The sequence below is a fragment of the Equus asinus genome, chromosome 12, assembly GCF_041296235.1.
Source record: "Equus asinus isolate D_3611 breed Donkey chromosome 12, EquAss-T2T_v2, whole genome shotgun sequence".
Classification (NCBI taxonomy): Eukaryota; Metazoa; Chordata; class Mammalia; order Perissodactyla; family Equidae; genus Equus; species Equus asinus.
Window position 1 is genome coordinate 16,208,781 of NC_091801.1, and position 19,598 is coordinate 16,228,378.

Here is a 19,598-nt window from a genome sequence, read left to right on the forward strand (position 1 = left end):
TCGCCATAGGTCAATGCTAGTCTTATAAATTTCTAGTATTAGAAGTACATTTTAATTCCAAATCTTGCTGACCCAAGCAGCGTATCCTTTCAATCACGCTGCCCCCCAACATCTAGTGGGGGAGTTTGAAATGGGAAATGCAATCTTCTACTTCTAATAAAATTATACCTAATCCTGAAAACTATTCAAGGATTTAGTATAAGGATGTGACTACATGGCTCTCCTATTTTGAAGAGGATCTTAAAATGAAATGTGGCTGAAACAAATAAAAGAGCAAAGCAAGAGGGAACAGAAAGAAAAGCAGGTGGATGGGAAAATCTTCCCAAGCCTTAAAATTAAGAATGATTTGTCTTTGTAGTGGGTGAAGAAGGGCGCGTGTCTATCATTTGCAAAATAAGTCATTCATACATTCTGCAAAAGGATGTCAGCCCAGCTCTTCCAAGGCAGAAATCTAAAAGTTTATGAGCAGAAGCAACTTAAATATTTCATCTCTTCTTGCCTCTAGACTCTCTTTAAATTATATGTCCCTCTCTACCAACATTTTCTTAGTTGAAAGAAAAGAATTATGGATGTTTTGCAGATGTAGTTTATTGTTCTGACTTGAAAATTCATTACATCCCCAAAGTTGAAAAACACTAGAATTGTTATTTAGCCAAGCATTTTCTTTTTTCTTTTTTTTTTTTAAAGATTGGCACCTGAGCTAACAGCTGTTGCCAGTCTTCTTTTTTTCTGCTTTTTCTCCCAAAATCCCCCCAGTACATAGTTGGATATTTTAGTTGTGGGTCCTTCTAGTTGTAGCATGTGGGACCCCGCCCCAGCATGGCCTGATTGAGTGATGCCATGTCCGTGCCCAGGGTCCAAACTGGTGAAACCCTGGGCCACCAAAGCAGAGCGTGCGAACTTAACCCCTTGGCCATGGGGCTGGCCCCCATTTTCTTAATCTGAGAAAAGATCCTTTTTATCCAAGGAGGAATATGTCATAAATCCCTGTTGCGTATTTTCTCTTATGCCCATCAATGATCAGAAAATTAGATTCTATCCATTTAAATTATATTATTAAACCTTTATATATACATATATTTACCATGTTTGCATTATAAAGTTATCCTAAGCATAGCCGTTAATTTACAGATAACAGATAAACATTTGTTCCATAATGACCATTGTCACTTTGGAAATTTATGGTGTTGCAAAATGAAATTCCACTTGCAGAACCCCCATTTTCCTTAGGTGGTGTCACCATTTCCCTGTTTCCTGGGCTTGATACTTCAGCATAACCTTTGTCACTCATCTTTCTTCTGTTCTCTATTTTTCTTTTCTTCTTTTCCCCAAAGCCCCCAGTACATAGTTGTATATTCTAGTTGTAGGTCCTTCTGGTTCTGCTATGTGGGATGCTACCTCAGCATGGCTTGATGAGTGCTGCTAGGTCCACACCCAAGATCTGAACTGGCAAAACCCTGGGCTGCTGAAGTGGAGCAGGAAAACTTAACCACTCGGCCACAGGGCCAGCCCCTCTTTTGTCCTCTATTTGACCAGTCACCGAGTTGTTGTTGTTGACACTGTTGTTGACACTGTTACTTATTTCTTCATAATATATATATATATTTTTTTGAGGAAGATTAGCTCTGAGCTAACTGCTGCTAATCCTCCTCTTTTTGCTGAGGAAGACTGGCCCTGAGCTAACATCCTTTCCCATCTTCCTCTACTTTATACGTGGGATGCCTAACACAGCATGGCTTGCCAAGGGGTGCCATGTCCACACCAGGGATCCGAACCGGCGAACCCCAGCCGCCGAGAAGCAGAATGTGTGAACTTAACCACTGTGCCACCGGGCTGGCCCTTCTTCATGATATTTCTTACACCCATCCTTTCCTCATTCTCAATGTCATCAATGGGACTAGACAACTTTTTTCGACTTTTGGTATGCTCCCAATGGTCTTGTTCTCTCTTTCCTTCGCTCCTTCCTCTCTCTCTCTCACCTCTATCTCTGTCTCTATCTCTATCTCTCTCTCTCCCCATTCCTGAAGTACTTACTGTAAACTTCCTAAGTCACTTTTTAACTATAAAGTCCAACCTCTCTGCCTGATGTGTCAGGACACTCTGAATCTGGCCTAATTTAGCTGTGACATGACATGCTCGAAACAGAAAAGGGCAGAGAGTAGAAGCAGCAGAGAACCACACTCTTTCTCCTCCCCCTCCTTGTTCTTCTTCTTCTCTCTCTTCTTTTCCTCTGTTATTCTTCTTTTCTTCCTCTCTCCGTTCCTTTCCTCCTCCACCTCTTTGCCTAGTGCCTCCCTTCATTGTAGTCCCAAACTGCATCTCTGCAAAGCCACCCACTCAAAAATACTGTGCCTTTCTTTGAAAATGATGCACTCAGTTGAACTCCAAGCCCAGCTCAAGCAGTTATTTTCGCCAGCTTGGAAAAAAAATACAGCTGTTTGAGCACTTACTATGTTCGACTCTCTGTGTCTTACTTTTATCTCACTCGATTCCTATAAAAATCCTTTGTGATAACCATATCTCCATTTATAGAAAAGGAAACTGAGTGAAAGAGAGGGTAAATAAGCTGTCCCCACACAGTTTGTCAATGATGGCGATGAATCATCGCTCTGATTCATCTGCCTGTGGACGTTGAGCAAAGGCTTGCCTGGCTCAGGTTCCAGCTCCTCCAATAGGGGGCTCTCTTGACATCCTTTTTATTCTATTAATACTAATAATTGATTGCTGTACCACCAACGGGTGGTCTAGTGGTTAAGATTTGACGCTCTCACTGCCACTGGCCTGGGTTTTTTTCCCAGTCAGGGAACCACACCACCTGTCTGTCAGTTGTCATATTGTGTAGGCTGCTTGTTGCTATGATGCTGAAAGCTATGCCACCAGTATTTCAAATACCAGCAGAGTCACCAATGATGGACAGATTTCAGCAGGGCCTCCAGATTGGACAAACTAAGAAGAAAGACCTGGCCACCCACCTACTTCAGAAAAACAATTGGCCCTGAAAACCCTATGAATAGCAGCAGAGCATTGTCTGCACCGGACAGTGAGAGGATGACACAAAAACATTGGAGAAGTGTCTGCTCTGCTGTCCACGGGGTCATTGGGAGTTGGAATCGACTCAAGGGCACTAACAACAAAATAAGTGATACTTAACCACAAAATTCTTTGCATTACTACTAAAAATTTTTTTGCATACGTATCCCTCTTACAGCTAAACTAGACACTCCTTCAGGGCAAGGAAGGTGTCGTATATTATTTTGTATTCCTCTCTGCACTAGGACAGAAATACACACACGGGAAGTTCTTGCATACATATGGAATAATGAATTAACACATTGATGGAGATTTCTTAAGCCTGTTCCTTTTGGCTCTGATTCTATTTAGAAGGCACATTATGGCTGTTCCTTAGGGCATCAACTCAACTGCTAAAAAGTAATTTAAGCTGTTTGATATTGAGTGTATCCCCTAATCTCTTTTACTAAATATAGATGTCATATATGAAGAAGAATGTGATAACACATGTGAAGCCTCCAGGCGTCAAAAAAAATTATCTACCCTATGCTTTTATTCATGTGCTATATTCAGAATACTTTCCTTTCTCCTCGCAGCACAAAGTTCTCAAGAGGGAAAAAGGAGCACATGATTTGTAGGGCCTCTCTTTTCTGGGATGCACTTCTTATATATAAAAATTAAAAGCTGAAGTTTCAAGAATTTCTGGATGCAATGCCAAGCACATCTGTTTACTAGGATATTCTGTTCAGGCGAAGATTGATTATTGGCAGGAGAAGGCTAAGGAGGATGCTTTAAACTGGCGGGAAGTCTATTTAGAGGACATGGAATATTACAGAAAGGTGATTTTGTTGCTAAGCCACATTAGTGATATGAATTTGAAGATAATATCCACAGGTGCAATGCTTTGAAATTAACTTATCAATAAATGCACACTAGGCATGCAATTAATCTTTTCTCACCATGAGTCTGGCATAGCTAATATCTTATAAGAGTTTAACCTTAAGTTTTACTTTAAATTAGTATAGCAGGCTTTGCCTCTAAGTTGTGACACCATACCACAAAACTGGACAGTAAACAAAACTCTGTAATTCAGATTCCTGTTTTGTTTATTAGGAACATTCTATTATTACTCAGAAAAATGGGCTAACTCCCAGGTTGGTATATTTGAGGCCTTTTTCATTAAGGGAATGGATTCAGGGGGATTTCCCTGAGCTCCTGAGGCAAAGTGTTTCAGACCTTTTACGTATTCTATGACATGGAAAAGTTGTATACATCAGAAGTCCTCTTTGCAGATGGGAAAAACTGTAATACAAAGTGCTGAGAAACTAGTTCAGGCTTTCAGTTAACTGTAGCAACAGAACCAGTATCTAGCAACAAAAATTTGTAGCTGAATTGAAGATTTGGACAGTGCCAACAAAAGAATAGAGATTAAAAGTGGGATGAATACAGCAAAAGCAAGAATATATGAAGGTAGATGAGAATCTTCGCCAGGGCCAGTTGCATAGGAACTGACAATTCAATGACTGCAGTTTTATAACGTGCTTGGGTATGGTCAAACAAGCCCCCATCTTCCCATGGTACTCTCTGTTTTTACAAAAGTGCTCGTGAGTTTACTATCCAGATGAACTTTCGAGTCTTTATTTTACATTCAGCCAGAGCCATCTGGAGATGGTCTTGCCCTCCCCAAACTCTGCTCCCACAGCCAGCCAACTCACCTTGTGTGAGAAGATGATTAGTGTTACATGGAATGTGTAGATTAATTCTGAGAGGCTTGACCTTTCACAGTGAAGATTTTTTATCCATAAACATGGTGTATCTGTTCATTTATTCAACACAGCAGTTTACTATCAACCTCACCCACTACAGTTAAACATTGGCATGCCCGAGTCCCTTAGATTCACATTTTAGAAAATGCAGAAATAGTTTCCTATAGACTTATAGCTGTGCAGAATACAAAAAAATGTTTTACCTTTAAAGGTAAAGTAGAGAGCTACATTGAAGAAAAAATTAACAGAGGTTTCACATATTGTGCAGTAGTCCATGATCACGTATTTTAAGGGCAAAGAGCTAGCTTAGCTGCTACAGCTGAAGAATAGGTCACGCAACATCACTGTTGATGCTTCTTTTCGGAAGTCCCGTAGACATGTTTGCCAGGGACAGGGAGGGAGCTCCAGGAATCCTGCCTTGCCCTTCGTCCTAGAGGAGTTCTGCTTCCTTTCCTCTCGCTGGCCTGCGGCAGGTGCAGACCAGATGATCAGGACAGGAAAGAGTATCCTTTGATCTATCCCAAGATCCTGAAAACTGAAATTGAATGACTAGTGTCCCAGGACGTATTTGCACAGTGGCATTCAGTGCTTCGTTAGAGAATTCGCAGTCTGCTGCCCCCTGGAGAAAGGGCATGCGCAGAAGGCTCAGTGTCTGATGCTGGGTGCAGAGTTTGGGAACAGACCAGAGCTCAAGCTGATGCTCTCAGCTTTCTGTTAACTTTGGTTTGAGGGTGAAGGATAGCAAAGGTCCGAGGCCTTTGTTTTGTCTAAACGGTATCTGGCTTTACCAATTACTTCTGGAAGCTTGACCTGACTCTCCGCAATGTTTTGCCAAGTTATTATTTCTTTCTAAATAGTGGGCCAGGAGGAAGGAAGAGGAGCACATGAGCCTTTGGTGAATCAACTCCCTGCTGGGGTCCACTGCTCGGGCCCTTTGTTCCCTCCGCCCTGTGGCCCAGCGCCTGCTCTTTATGATCCTGTAATGCAGGACCCAGGACTCTGCTCCTCCCTGCAAAGTGTATTCAACTGTCACCATTGTCCCTACAGATCCATTAACTCAGTTGCTCCAAATCCCTAAAAGCCAAAAGCTGCCCCCTCCCTCTCTCTCTCTCTTTCTCCTTCTCGCTCTCCTGATTGCCTTCTCCTCCCCATCCCCCTGCCTTTGGTGGCAGAAAGAAAGGCTAAAGACATACTATAAATAGATAAAATTAACGATTGACATAAGTGAGATGAACATATTCACGCTTCCTAGATCTCTCTCTGTACATACCTACCAACCTTCTTTCTCTCCCATTTACTGCACATGTGCTAAGCAAGATGCTTTCTACGTTTTCTTCGCAACATCCCCAAGGTAAGTATTTCTATCTCCATTTTACAGAGGAGGGAGCTGAATGGCTAAGTCACCTGTCCAAGGCCACACAGCTAGTGAGATGTGGTCCCTGGATTAGAACACAAGTCTGTGTGAATCCGAAGACTATACTCTCCTGCTTCCAAAATCATGTTCGAAATTTTATACCATAGAAGGGCAGCTAATACATGAAATTTCTATCGTAATTATAGAAAGCTGAAATAGATGGGCGGATTTTTCATATAATACTCAAATTTAATTTTGGGCAATAATTTCACATTCTAAGTGGTATTTTTCCTAAGCTAACCCAAAATACAGCCAATCAAGTTTCCTCCATTTTTTCCTTTCCTCTTGAGGAGGAAGAGAGCCATTAGACGGCAAATGGCTCCTAAGTAGGGCAACCAGAGAGAAAAGAACCTTGGATGTTTGAATGTCCCCGTGACATTCAACAAACATTTGTTAGTGTCTCCTCTAGAGCACTAAAGGGAACCATGCCCGTCCCTGTCTTAAGAGACTTCATCCTACCTGAAGAGTCAAGGGATAAAAAGGCAGACTAGAAAGCAGGCGATTGTGCTAAGTGCAACCTATAGATAATGAAGGGTCTGCTTCCAGGGAAGGAAAACATTGCTGGGAGATGTGGTAGTCAGGAGAGGCTTCTCGGAGGAGGTAGAGCTTAAGTTGAAATCTTGAAGGATGAGTACACAGAGGAGACGAGGACGTTCCACACACTGTTTGATAAGTGTAGAACCAGAAGGAATGGTGCACCTGATAACAGACTCTCATTTTGCAGACAAGAAGACAGAAAACTACCGAGGATGGGGTAAGGAAAGAGACCAAGAAGGGTGGACTTGAGGTGGCCCCTTTAGCTGCAGGTGAGGGTAGACTTCTGCTCCCATAGGGGTTTGTTAGGAGATACGGTCAGAAAGTTGGAGCCAAGGAAGAAGGGCAAGCACATCCATCAGACTGGGAAATTCTGATGATTATGGGTGATGATGAGGGTCCCGGTGGTAATTCTAAGCTGAGAAATGCTTTGAGGGAAGCAGTGTTTTAGGAAGCTCAGTCTGCAATGGTGGACAGAAGAGGGAAATGGAGGCAAGTGGACCAGTTAGGAGTGGCTGTAATGACCCACATGTGATACGATCATTTCACTGGTGCGGTAGCTGTGGGCCAGATGTGGGAGATGTTTTAAAGGAAGGACTCAGAATTTGATGACAGATTAGCTACGGGGGTGAGGGGAATATGAGAGAGAAAAAAAAAAAACTACCAGGCTAATTTCTCTCCTTCCCAGCATATTTGAGCTAGAATTGAAAATATTTTAAACAAGAAACATATTTCAGAACAAACTTTTTCCAAAAAATATCTTCTTTAGAATAACTTTTTTCCCCATGGATCTAACCTAAAGTAGAAGTAAATGTACCATATGACCATGGACTTAATTTCATCCGTAAGCCTCTTTTCCCTCAAAGTCAATAATGACGATAAAAATAATAATCTATTTAGAATCAGCTCCTCAAAAATTTTAATCCCCTTAAATTTACTCCGTGCTCTCCACACAAAAATATTGCACAGGGATCAAAGAACCAGACATCCTGACCTGACCCATTGGTTGGCCTCATCCATATGGCAGTGGTTGGGGAAAGCTCAATATTCAGTATCAAAAATCCTGCTTTCTGGATTTTTAAAGAATAAACCACTTTAAATCGAAAACACAGTAGAACCAAGCTCCTGTCCATTCCCATATGGATGTATAATTAAGAAAGGAAATGCCAACTGTCACACTTGCCACTTGTCTCTACTATGACAATGGAAATGACCACAACAATGTGCCTGAAGTCACATAAATTTCCTTAGAAGAACAGAGTAGAAGCTTTTGAGTTTTCTGATGCGGGTTCCTACTTAAGTCTGCCACGAGCTCAGTGAATACCTGGATTAATGCATTTTGGTTTTCCGCTCCAATATAAAAATGGATTTTGTAATTTAATGAATCAAGCTTTCAGATTGCTTTTCACCTCTAAGATGCATCCCCTTACAACACGGATAGATAGCAGGATGCATCCACACTGCAAATTGGGATCTGTACCCCAGTTGTTTTTCGCTCCACGGGGCGGGATATCCCTTGTGTCAAACACTTTCACAGCTGTTAGAACGCTGACGGGAACTTCATGTGTGTTACCAGCACAAGGGCTGTCAGGAAGAAACCAAATGTCAAACTGAGGTATGTAGAAGTCACCATAAATATGTCTCTGAATGTTTACCATCTGGACCAGTAGATTGAGGTTTTGACAAGAAACTAGAATTGCCCTGTGGGCACTGTCTTTTAAGCAGACCCTTTTAGTTTTGCTAAGTTACTTTCATATTACTTTAGTCTCATTAGGGGGAATAACACACAACTTTGTCTTCTCAAGGTGTGAATTTATTATTTCTCAATATTTCCTTTCTTGTTTCCCTCCTGCCTAAACCTTTGTACAGTTGACCTTTGGGGGGAATTCTTCCATCTTGTCAAAATCCTGGGCAGGCAGCCTGGTGGTCAGTCTGTGACATTAGGGACATATGCTGGAGGGGCTCCCGTGGCTAAACGGCAACTTGCCTTTTTTAGATGCCATCACGATGCGTCTCACGGAGGAACAGCCCATCTGTGCGGAGGAACTTTACTTTCTCCTGAAATATTTCTGCCATAGTGAAAAAGGGCATTTGTCTTCAGCCCCATCCCTGCTACAGGCTGTGCACAGAGTCCTAATCCTGACACAACACGAGATATTAGTTTGCCTTTCTGCCTTTATTTTTTTAAACCCCAGTACCATTGTAAAGCCAAAATGGAATGACTGGAATTCCAAAAGACTCCAGCTTATGAACTTAGTCCTATTTTGGTTATGTAATATTGGGAATCCGATAATACCCAGTCATAATAACTGCCTGGTTATTCCTGAGGATGTTTTCTCAATGAAGTAGATTTTTAAGACCGTAACCAGAAGACATTCTGAATAACAACCAACCACTATACTAAAATATTGTTTTGCTCGTAACTTTTTAATCATATCGTAAAAGAACAATTAGAAAATATAAAGGGACTGATTGCAAAAAAATTATATAATGCAACTTGAAACATCATTTTCCAGGCATCTTTATGCAGTTGAACACAAAAATCACAAAGCACTAGCCATAAATCCTGTTATTCAACCTACTCAACAGCTCCTATTTCAGAATAGCTTATATACAGTATTATTCAGACAATCTCTCACCTGCAAAGGCTGAGGACAGTATTGGGTTTCTCTATCAAATGTGAAAGTCCAGGAGGACCAAGAACTCTGGAGCACCATAGGTATAGGAACATTGATGCAGGGGGGGCAAGGCTGTTAGGGGGCAAAGGAACTAACTCATTGACTCACCAGCTTGATCAAAACTTTGAAAAATGAAAACTTTAGGGCATCTGTTTGAAAGGCTTTTCTTTTGGTAGCACAAATTAAACATAGCATATAAACCCCATTGTTGTATCCAGTTCAATTTAATTTGGGTGGTTTTGGCAGTCGTTACGTTAACGACTGCTCACACATATGACGACAACCCATTTTATGCTGCTCAGGGACCGGATGACCATTAATTTCCAATGACTAATTTATAATTAAAACCTTTTTGAATGTTTGTTTATAACCAAGGCTGAAAATCTATTTACATTTAATTAACACTTCAGATAGCCTGTTTAAAACCTATAAATGGAGGGACTTTAATGATCCATCACAGAGATGCCACTTTAGTTTTCAATGACTTGTAAAACTTTCACAAACAGATCTGCAAACGAATTACCTCCATCTGCCCCCCCTGCAGGGGCAAGAGGACTATGTTAAAGAGCGTTTCCTGACTTCCTCTTTTTCTGCTTTTCTTCTAGCTCTAAGCAGTTTTGTTTTAAAGCCGATCAGCTGCTCAGAGGGCAGCCTCGCCTCTGAAGGAGTTTGCAAACTTTAGAATCAATGCCCCCCGTTTCTTAAAAAGGCTTTGGTCCATGATAAGTCAGACAGAATCCACATTGCAAAGATCGGTTAAAAAAGCATTTCCATCTCTGCCAGCAGCTCGGTAATAGACTCTTAAAAGAATTTTGATAAATTGAGTAGCAAAATGCAACAGTTTGAAAGTGAATTTTAATCTCGAGAGCTGGAATAAATGCTCCCTTGGCCATGTCCATCCTTTATGAACAATTTAGAGCTCCTGGTTTGAGTGTGTAACGAGGATATGAAAGGGGACGAACACCACTCCTAAAGACGTTTTCTTAGCTACACCTTCAAGAGCAAGAGACGAGGAGTGTTAGTTCTATAAAGACAGCCAAGCACCAAGCATGTCACTGTTATCTGTCAGCCGTACAATAGCAGCATTGATAGGATAGCAACAACTGGCTTTGACAAGTGTGCTGCGCTAGCATTCCATTCAAAACTAGGGTAAAAGAGAGAGAGAGACGGAGAGAGAGGAGCAGTCAATGTTCTCTACTTTACCTGAAAAAAATCGGTTTTCCCGGGTCTGCGGAAAATGAATTCCTCCTCTTCTTCCAAAAGCCAAGTCGTTCTCTTGCCTGCAACTCTCTCTTGGAGAAGACCACACAGCTCCAGCAAGGCAGCCTTCCTGCTCCTAATCCCCACTCGAACGTGATGACACACGCTAACCCCAACCATCTGGTGAAACACGTCCTCAAGCACTCAGCACAGTGGTGTGTCAAGACAGGCTGCCCAATCCAATTGCTGGGGCTGGTGTCTCTCACCGACCGGAGGCTGAGGGCAGGGCTGAAACTGGAGGTCTGAGAACTCCCAGTCAAGTAACCTGAGATTTTCAGAGAGAAAGGACTGTTATAAAAAGAGGAGAAGTGGGAGGTGCTAAAGAGAAGGTGGAGGGAATGAATTATTCTGGTGGCCAGTTGTGCGTTACTTTTCACAACTCCTGCGCTCTCCCGGGATGATTGGGACCCTCCGTAGGATGCACAGCAACACTAAAAATCCTTTCCTGCCAGCCTAGAGAGGGCAATCTTCTCAGCCAGGCACTCCCCCGCCCCCCAAGGAGATAAAAGATTCATCCTGACATACTGATAAAGTGTTAATGTAGGAGTAGTTTGCACTGAAATGTGACATCTACGTTTTGAAATCTAAACTCCTACCTTCCTTTGATTAGATCGTGGCTGCCCCCAACATTCCTGGGAGGAAAGGGGTGGGGGCGCAGCTCCGAGCAGGAACTCCTCTATTCCCACATACAGCTCTTCCCTGTTTGCCACAGGCTGAACTTCAGAAATAGTCAATGAAAATCATGTAAGTTTCTACTCATGTAAAATAGCACGTGCTCCCATAGATAAAGGTGGCTTTTTTAATCGCTGCCTTCACAGACATCTCTTTGTCAAAGCACTTGGTAGCACAGGGCTGTGCTGTCATTGATTATTTTTATTGGCTTCTAGTTAATTGCTCTTATAATGCCCATATAGCTCAAACAGCTCATTAACAATCTTCCTTTGAAATGTTTTCAATTTTTTGGTCATTTCACTACCTCCTTCTTATGTGCATTTCTTTTTCTTTTTTTTTGGTGGTGGTGGCGGGGGGGGGGGGGTTCTCTGAACTGTTTGATAGAACTAATTACTTTGATAGCAGTCTGAACCAGAAAATGGCTATACTTGTTACAATACTTAAGAAGATATCTGGAAATAAATTAATTGCTACAAAGCTCACCACTTAAAAAATTCCATCAGACTTCTAAGGAATTTTAATAATCTGAGAGAGAAAATAGGAATTTGAAATATTATCAACTCCCTGACAGTGTCTGTGGGAAGCCAATATTTTAGATTTTGCACCTTTTGAACTTCTTTGCACTGAGAGGGGGATAGGTGGAATAAAATCCAAAAAACTTTAAACTTGCCTAAAGCATTAAAATCTAGACTATAGGGCCTGTATGACGAAGAAAATTATTTCAATATCCAGCAAAATTGACTTGACTAGCTCATTTTCTTTTCCAGGAAGTTTTGTGTGATATACTAAGGCACTTAAAAATTACTTCTGGTGTAATTTTATGAAGTTTAGGATTAAAGAAATATAATTTTCAGACAGCGAATTTTTCCTATAGTTGGGCTGAGGGAAAAAGGAGAAAAAACAAGAATTAGAGGTTGGAGTCCTCATGCGTTTGCTCAGTTTCTTCCCAGAAGTGATTATGAGGTGTCTGTTTCACAATATATAGTATATTCACTTAACCACTGTGCCTAATCAGCTAAATCCAGATACATAATCAACACAGAAACATTCAACAATGGCAAGTGGCACCACGGGGCTAAAACTTCTCTTGGGCATCATAAAAATTTTAATAGTGCCAATTATTGCAAGGCAATTTTTTTCATTAAAAAATTTTTTTGGGGGGGCTAAGCCAACCAGACTCATGTCTGGAAATCTGGATTACCTCAGTTGCATAGAGTTTGAAGACCCTGGAGACGTTGTTAAGGCAGTTTGCATTCTCTTAAACTGTAAATTGAGTTACAGAAGTAAAACCTAAGAAACTGCAAAGGTGTTGAATCCTGTTTTATCAACCCTGTGCTTGTAACACACCTTCCCCAAGCCATTTCCCATGTGGTCCCGGCTCTGACCCACATTATTGTTGAAAGCGCTGTTTAACACAAACATTTTTCTTCTATTCTTAATTGTAAATCTTTTCATTAAATCTGTCTCTGCTTCTCTTTTATAGATAACTTCAGCTATTTATACTACTAAAACTTGCTTTAAAATAAAAAATACAGGTTGAATAATAGAGGCTGCCCATTTGCTAGGATCTTAATTCTGGCTCTGTGCAGTGTCTGTAAACATTACCTTTCAAAAGTCTTGTAAAACGAGTCCACGGCGGCACGTTTTTGGGTTGACGTTCTGAAATGCCTTTCTTAGGCAAAATCAACTCAAACAAAAACCTGAAGCTGGTGCTACAGGATAAGGTCCTGCTCCCCTTCTCCCGGTAGCCAGCTTCAGTGCTCAGCAGTGTCAGTTCAGAAGTTAAGAATTTTCCATTACCTCTGCTCCTTTCTCCTTGCCATCTGCAAACAGTTTATTTTTTAAGGAGGAAAAAAAAGTGAAATTGATTCTGTCTTGAAAGATCTAAACTTAAAATTTGGCGCATTCTAAAAGATGATACGCGGCCTTTGAATGTGGTGTTGACCAGGGTGAGATTGTGCGCAGAAGGAATAGCTCCATCACAGGAATGAGGTGAGGACACTCCTAAAATGAAAGATGAATTGTAGGTAATGGTGATATTGAAAAATAGCCCCTCCTATTCTGTTCCCACAGTGAAAATGTCCCTTTACTTATTAGCTCCAATTAGTTTCCATGGTAACCGACCAGCCCTTGTAAACCCGCACTCTGAGCTTCCCTCATCTTTGTCTAGACTGAGCTCACCACCCTTCTTCCTCCACAGATGGCAGTTTAGCTGGGTCTATATCTATCTCCATATCTTTCACGCATGCATATAACCGGCACATAAGTGCCCGCGTCCACGTTATTACTAGTACAATGGTGGCCAAGGGAAAATGCAAGTGGCATTTAATCCCTGAGCTGCAGCGCGTGCATCTGCCGCCACACTAATTTTTCCCCCTCTTGGTTATTGTTTCTTCCAGTCTTGTTCTATTATCAGCTGTTTGCTGCTCGTAATTTCTTTTCAGGGAAGCCAATACAGTATAATAAAAACCTCATTAAACAGAAACACCTATCAGCCTCGGAGAAAACCCTAAACGACTCCTTTTTGTTTAAAGAATCATTAAAGCGAAAAAGAAAAACCACTTGTTTGTCATGCTTGAAAAAAAGAGAACAAAGCCAGCATAAAGGTTTACCAAGCCAGGGGGCTAATACGAAGATTTAATGCACTTAAGATATCATGGTTCTTTCCTCCTTGTGCTGCCAGTTGGCCACAAATCCCAACTTGAGCGCAGTAGGCAAATGATCAGTGAGGCTGAGAGAGTCGGCTGCTCCAGACACTTGGTGGGGAGAGTGGTCCCCAGGATCTGCAGCATCCTGGGTTGCAGGCTGCACGGTGCCATGGGGCGGTGGGCAGGTGGTAATGCTGGAGTCCCAGCAGTTAGTGTGACTACAGAAGAATCTGATGTAGAGTTGGGGGGGCGGGGCTTCAGCAAATGCTTGAGATTGTTAGAACTCCGCAAGCCATGGGCTCTTGCAATGTGTACTGACTTCACTTCTTCGGTCACGACTCAATTTTAATTCAGTGTTATGTTGAGGTAAACCATCCCTTACTTATAAGAATTGAGAAGAAGCCAACAGCTTGGAAGCCAGTCTTTTGCACTGGCCATGTTTAATCTTGGTAAGAATGAGGCAAAATGGTGACATTAGATTTCTTCTTTTCATATGACCTCTGCTGCCACCATTTGCCAACACCTGTTTTGACAGACAAACAATGATTGGGAATAAGATTCCCCCAATTCTGGTGAAATGTTTTATTCTCAAAATAGTTCCTGAGGTCATCTGTGACCTAAGTTTCAGAAAAGAAAAAGTTCTGATCAATGTTTTATTTGCTAGGATATGGAAAGCTGTGAAGCTCCTTATTCAGATGAATTGTTTTCTCTGATGGAAACATTCCCTTAGGTTTTTTCCTTTAAAACAAATGACAAACGTCATCTAAAGTCCATGACACTAGCAAGATGTGCAGCAATTAGCCCATTGCTATTAATATCATATAAAGCGTCTGTAGATGTGCAATAAATCTTGTAATTTGGGACATCCTACTCTTCTAAATCACTCAGGGCTACCCAGCTTGGCATTCACTTATTCTCCTTCAACGACACTTTACTGCCTGTATTCACATTCAAGCAAATTATTCTCAGAAAGAGAGGGGAAATTATTGCTTGTTAAGTGAAGTCACATGCTAGGCAACCAGCATCAGACTTACTCATGTTTTCAATGACTGCGTAGCTATATGGGAGGTGACACTGGAGCCAGTGGCGGCTTTCATACCAGACAAATGGTTCATCGCTGAAGTGACGTTCCCTCCAGGAAGTGCAAGCCTAAGTATGTTGAAAAGGGCTGTGTAGCTGTGCTCTAAATAATTTTGGGAGGGTGAGGAACCACTTAGGACAAAACAGTGACCCACAAATGGAGTAATTCAATAAAAGATACTGGGTTCAATAAAATACGGCAAATAGAGTACTAAAGATTTTAAAAATTTATTTGAAATCCATATTTGTGGAAATTCATGTTTGGGGCATTAGGTGTTAGTCCTCATTTGAGCAGATAACTAAATTTATGAGACATAAGATTAGAAAGCATGGATATCAAGTAAGAGGAAAATGTATTTTGGCAATTAGAACCTAAGGTTTTATTGGATCCGTGTAGGGGTAGGTTGGGGATATTTGAGATGGAGTGTACTCTAAACCTAATGAGTCACATAATTATTTTTCATTTGTAATATGTACATTCCCTGGTTAAGGTAAATAGTGTGAATGAAGGTGGAAAACTGGAGGCAGGGATGGGCATTAGTCATGTCCAAAGAATACGGTAGTAGAATTCTGCTTTTGGAAGGAATAATAGACAAAATCAAGTTTCCTTATTTAAGAGCTGAGAAAAGAGAGGCCACAGGAGGATAAGGGTGCCATGTAAGCCACTCATGGAATGGGAAATAAATGCCAAGATTCAATTAATTAGCTCACACATTTTTCTTTCAATAGCAACATACGTTTCTGTTAGAAATAAGCTTAAGAACTGGGGCTGGCCTGGTGGCATAGCGGTTAAGTTCGGGCGCTCCACTTCGGTGGCCCAGGGCTCGCTGGTTCGGATCCCAGGCATGGACCTATGTACTGCTTATCAAGCCATGCTGTGGCAGGCATCCCATATATAAGATAGAGATATATATAAGATAGGCACAGATATTAGCTCAGAGCCAGTCTTCCTCAGCAAAAAGAGGAGGATTTGGCAGTGGGTGTTAGTTCAGGGCTAATCTTCCTCAAAAATAAAAAAAGAAATGAAGAACTGCAGAGATTCTCTTAGACTGTAGTAATTATGTTTCATTGGTGTTGCATTACATAATTTGAGAAGTTACTGTGAATTCAGATGTGCAAAATACCTTTAGTTTGCAGTATTTCTTCCTTAAGCCACCAGAGTGCTTGAGGGCGTGAGAATTGTTAGGTAATCATAAATGCAACAGAGCTTTACTTAGCAATTATTGGATAAAATAATTTTTCTTGTGGCTATGCTTCATTATAAAAAGTGGGCTAGATCCCAGAGGATCTATCACCGTCATCTCCCTTTCTTGCTTTCACATATTTCTTTTCAACACACAGGATTAGAGATCTGGGGATATCTCAATGAGATTAGTCCTATGCTGATTTTGGAAAATCAGTAGACAAATTAGACAAAATGAAGAAATAAAAAATTTAGTAGCAAAACAATAATCACTGAATCAATACCACAAAAGATGGTAGAAAAATGGATACCTAGGGCACAAGTAATTCCATATAATAAACAAATAACTGTTAGTGAAAAAAACGGGGAGAGTTTCCTTCTCTTAGGCCCCTGAGTCAATCTATTCTAAAATCACAAACTCTTAGGGAGAAAAAACTGTGTCTCATTCATCTTGCATCCCTTCTCTCTAGAACTTAGCACAGCGCAAGTACCTACTAGATCTTCAACAAAAGTTTCCAGCACTAGCGCGTTGCTCATCTTAGAATTTACCAGTGCCTCTTCTTGACCAACGTAGCTCAGCTTGTCTGGGGAGATTAAGCAGTTAGTTTGCTGCTGGTCCTCACTTCTGCAGACACAGCTGACCTACTGAGTACATAGCTGTTCCAAGGCAGACTACAGTGCTTTGACACACTTTCCTTTCTCTTTTTAAGGAAGGTAATATGGTTCTAGTACTCACTTAACACTACCGGGAAGTAAGTACTTTTGTAAAAGTTTCTGAGTAACAGATGGAAAACAGCTGCACACTCATACTTATTACTGTTACAGCCTTTACCAAGAAACCAGAACTTACAGATGTTAATAAAAAATACTCATTTCCATGAATAGCATATAGTTCTTTAAATGTGCCGCAATCTTCCGTGGCTTGCTCAATAGGCCGATTTTGCAAGCTAAATTAGAGTTCAGATTTTGCTGGATTCTTTTAGAAAGATTTTCAACAAATTGACAATATTAAGCTATCCTTATGCTAGTCTTTCTTAGACATCACACACTAGGATATGCGAAAGCCACAAGTCTGTAAAGTAGAAAACTCCGCTGCTTTTTCTCTTGATGGTTGTAAAATGTAGTTTGCTTATTATTTTGACAACCATCAACCAAGCATCAGCTAAGTTTCCTAGGAACACTGCCGGAAGAGTAGTCACAATATTTTTGCAGTTGCCTTTAAAGGCAGATTTGTCAAGTATTTTCCAACAAACCTCCTTTTTAAAAATAGGACACCTCCAGACCAGTGTTAACTCTTTCTTATGCTAAGTAGCTCTTTCTGGTTTAATTTAACAAAAGCTTTGATTTCAAGTGTAAATATGTCAGAAGCTAAAGGAGGAGTAGTTTATTTCCTCCCTGTTTACATCAATGCAGATTTCCAATTAACCTCTAATTACCTCTAATGTCATTAATTACAGCATTAAAGTCAGAAGCTGTAAAACAGTACACTTTAGAGGCTCATTGACACGATTCTTACTTATTTTGAAAACAAACAGAATTAATTAAAAAAAATCTATTTTCTGAAAGACTTTTTTTGTATTTTATTTAACAAATTTAATTTTCTCCTGCTAGAGTAAACCGTGCAAGCATTGACATAGCTTTTCATTTAAAGATATTGCTCTTTAGTCTTGCCTTTTTTTCCCCCTGACTTATTTCCCATTGAAAGGACTGCTTTTAATTCCAAATTCTTACCGTAATAAAAATAAAAATAGCTAATAGAACACCCACTATAGGCTGTCACCATGAGGCTTTTTAATGTATTCACCCGTTAGTTTAATTAGCCATCACCCAGGTTAGTTTAATTCGTCATCACAATATTCAATGAGAAGACCCTACCCCTTATCTGTATTTTATAGACAAACTGAGATTTAGAACTATAAAGTGCTCTACTCAAGGTCAAACATCCTGTAAGAAGCAGATTCTGGATTTGAACTCCTACCACAGAGCTTATATTGTGAATGAATTTGTCCTCGTTTCAACTCTCTAATTCCTACTCATGAGAATTTTAAGGTGGTAGGGTCATTCATCAAGTCTCTGTCACTTTGCTAAAGTCTAACTGCCCTCATGTTTATGTGTATTTATGAAGTATAAGGATACCTTCTACAGGGGGAGGTTTCTGTAAATTGTAGCAATAACTTCCCATTTTTGCTCTGAAATGACATACGCAAGTGAACCCTGTTAAAAACAAGATGACAGGCCCAAAATGGAGTCACTTATGCTAAGCCCCACATCACCAAACTGAGAATTAGTTTCCAGTCTCCCAGAAACATAATCTTAAAGCAGTCAGTCAAGAATGTGATCAGCACTAGTGAGGGTCTCTGCCTGACAGACCCTGCCAGCCACTAAAGGAAAATAACTTTGCAATAGCAGACACGCTTCTCTTGTCTAGTTTAACTTCCTGTTCCCGCTCACTTCTGCCTATAAGTCTTTCATTTTGTACAGCTCCTCAGGGCTCCTTTCTGTCTGCTAGATTGGATGCTGCCTGATTCATGAATCATTAAATAAAGCCAATAAGATCTGTAAAATGTGCTCAGTTGAATTTTGTATTTTTTTAAACAAGCCTAAAGAAGAATTTCCCTACCATGAATGATCTGTCTCTTGCAGTCAGTGCGAGGGATCTCATTCGCCCCGCCCACCAGTCCCTAGGACACTGGAGCACTGAGGATGCCGAAGGCGCTCGGGTAATATTACACAGCACTGAGGCGGGTCCCTCCACCTGGTTACACCTGCGTTCCCTATATCAGAGTCTTGGTTGTCTTTCATTTCTCTAAGCTTCTACATCTTTTGCAGGGCCTAATAGCCACATGCATTTGATTTTTTTTAATATGGTAAATATCCCCATGGCAGTCATTAAATACCATTCTTAATCAATCATTTCCAACGCCTTTAATTAATCCCAGGGGAATTTTAATTGACACGCATGACTCTCCCAAGACAACACCATGCATGATTTTCTGATGCTTCATTTGAACCAGAAGTGAGTTCTAATCCCCAAAAGATGTTTGATAACAGTTTAAACCACTGTGAACTCAATTATGGGATTAGAAATTAGATTTAAAAGTAGCCAAAGGGTAATCGTAAAGAGTTCCAGCACTTCATTAAAAAGACTGTCTATGGTTTTAATTTTTTTCCAGAAATACTTTTGAAAATGGTTTGTCGAACTATGTTAAAAAAGAAAATTTGATATGGTATGGTATCTTCTGCTTTTGTGACCCTGCTGTCTAAGTCGCCTAAGAAATTGATTAAACTTGCTTATTGATTATAAAGATCTCCTAAGTAAAATATTTCATTTATTGCAGGCTTCTTTATTGACTA

The 19,598-nt window shown here is 40.6% G+C and overlaps 1 protein-coding gene across 12 annotated transcripts in view; it reads right to left on the reverse strand.

Annotated features, from left to right (window-relative positions):
• SULF1 (sulfatase 1) overlaps positions 1 to 10,928 on the reverse strand; it is a 176,255-nt gene extending 165,327 nt beyond the window's left edge. For 5 of the 12 annotated variants that reach the window (XM_070481121.1, XM_070481107.1, XM_070481122.1 and 2 more), the window contains exon 1: positions 10,605 to 10,928. The gene's annotated coding sequence lies outside the window, so the exon portion shown is untranslated. The remainder of the gene's footprint in view (positions 1 to 10,604) is intronic. The other 7 variants (XM_070481108.1, XM_070481124.1, XM_070481111.1 and 4 more) reach the window with 5 other exon arrangements.
• Between the last annotated feature and the right edge of the window lie 8,670 nt (positions 10,929 to 19,598).